We start from the raw sequence: 1,996 nt of genomic DNA on the forward strand, positions 1-1,996 counted from the left end.
AATTGAGAAGACCATTATAGACATAATTTACATACATGTATATATATGTGTCTACATATATATATATGTAGTTTACTTATATTTTATCAAAGGGTCTGATAAAGCATTTCATGGTATTCTTACGGAAAAGAGGAAGAAAGAGAGTTAGGCTAGAGAATAGTACAATTAGATACATTTGGGACTGTCCGTATAGCTGGACTCAGAGTAGTCTTTAATGATTTGATGTCAACTTGACATGAAGTCTTCAGTGAAGTGCCCCAGTGACCTATGGTTGGCCCTGTGCAATTTAAATTTCTATCACTCATTTCTTTTTTTTTCCTTGTTAAATAGTTGTTTATTGGAAAAAGCGGGCTGAGGAGGGGTCGCTAGATTCACCAGAGAGCAACAATACCGCACAAATGAGGGGTGATGGGACAGGTCAGCACGAAGCTCTGGGATCTCAGCCTCTTCCTGGACTGTGAGGGATGGCCTGGAGTGTTAGGGCATACCCAGCTGGAAGGCCTTGACTTAAGTTAGTAGGCATGGTTAGAGATAAAGAGAGACTCGCTGGCTGCAGCTCCTGCCTTTCCACTTGGAGTATACTTGCCTTGAGCAGCTTGGCTGTTGGCCGTGGCCCGCTTAATATATTCCTCTTGGGCAGCCTTGACATTTTCCTTTTTTCCACCCCAGGTCTTGAGAGCAGATGCCTGCAAGGCTCGGCCATAAGAGAAGGTCAGGGCCCATGGCTTGTGCAAGGGGCAAGTATTGATGGCATTGAGATTGATGGAGGCATCCTCTTCACTCTGACCCCCAGAGAGGAAGGTGATACCAGTGACCGCAGAAGGTACAGTCCGGCGAAGGGCAGTTACAGTTGCCATTGCAATCTCTTCATGTGAATATTTCTGGGTACAGGCATGGCCAGGGGTGACCATGTTAGGCTTCAGCAAGGTCCCTTCCAGATAGATATGGTGGTCACTCAGAGCTTTGTAGACAGCAGCCAGGACCTTCTCAGTGACATATTGACAATGCTTCAGATCATGATCTCCATCAGGGAGGATCTCTGGCTCCACGATGGGGACAATGCCATTCTGCTGGCAAATGCTAGCATATCGGGCCAGCACATTGGCATTCTCCATGATGGCAAGTGAGGAAGGTGTATGATCCCCAGTCTTCAGTACACAACGCCACTTGGCAAAGTCAGCTCCATCCTTCTTATACTGGGCACAGCGCTCACTCAGCCCATCGAGACCCTGGGTGGTAGTCTCGCCATTAGTCCCTGCCAGAGGCACTACACCTTTGTCCACCTTGATGCCCACAATGCCACCCTTATCCTTTATGACTTTGGAGAAGGGACGACCATCATCAGTTTTCTGGTAGAGTGTCTCATGGAAAAGGATAACACCTCCAATACAGGGGTTCACTCGATCATCTGCTGTCAGAAGCAACTGCCTATAGAGGCGCCGATTTTCCTCTGTGTTCTCAGTTCCAATGGACTGCAGCCGCTTTGCAATGCTACCAGTGGACTCATCTGCTGCCAAGATTCCCTTGCCCGGAGCAACAATTCGGTGAGCTATATCAGACAGTTCTTTCTTTTGCTCTGGTGTCAATGCTGGGTATTGGTGAGGCATGTTTTCCTTGGCTGGGCTGGTAGCTTCCGGCAGAAAGCAGACCTCTTACGGTCGAGAACCGAACTTCTGCGCCTCTATCACTCATTTCTTACCTAGTCTTAGTCACTGAATGGGCACTGCCTCAGACAAACTGAGACCTGGGACCTTGGCCTAAAAAAGCCAAGGTCTTCCATTGCATCTAGGGCCATCTCCAGTCATCCTGATCTGTATCTTGCCACTTAGACCCAGATGGCATCAGAGGAGACCATGAGACTGGTGACTTTGCACAGCCCTGCCTTGCTTAAATCCTATTCACTTGCAAGTCAAGACCACCTTTTTGATGTCATTGGTCCTCATCAAGTAAGTGAAAGACAAACAACAAAATCAGTTTATATTTCTATCAACGACTT

General features: G+C 47.4%; 1 pseudogene; it reads right to left on the bottom strand.

Annotated features, from left to right (window-relative positions):
- Window positions 1-304: 304 nt before the first annotated feature.
- On the bottom strand, window positions 305-1,674 carry LOC140518293 (fructose-bisphosphate aldolase A pseudogene; annotated as a pseudogene).
- Between the last annotated feature and the right edge of the window lie 322 nt (window positions 1,675-1,996).

This window comes from Notamacropus eugenii, chromosome 1, assembly GCF_028372415.1.
Source record: "Notamacropus eugenii isolate mMacEug1 chromosome 1, mMacEug1.pri_v2, whole genome shotgun sequence".
In the NCBI taxonomy this organism is placed as follows: Eukaryota; Metazoa; Chordata; class Mammalia; order Diprotodontia; family Macropodidae; genus Notamacropus; species Notamacropus eugenii.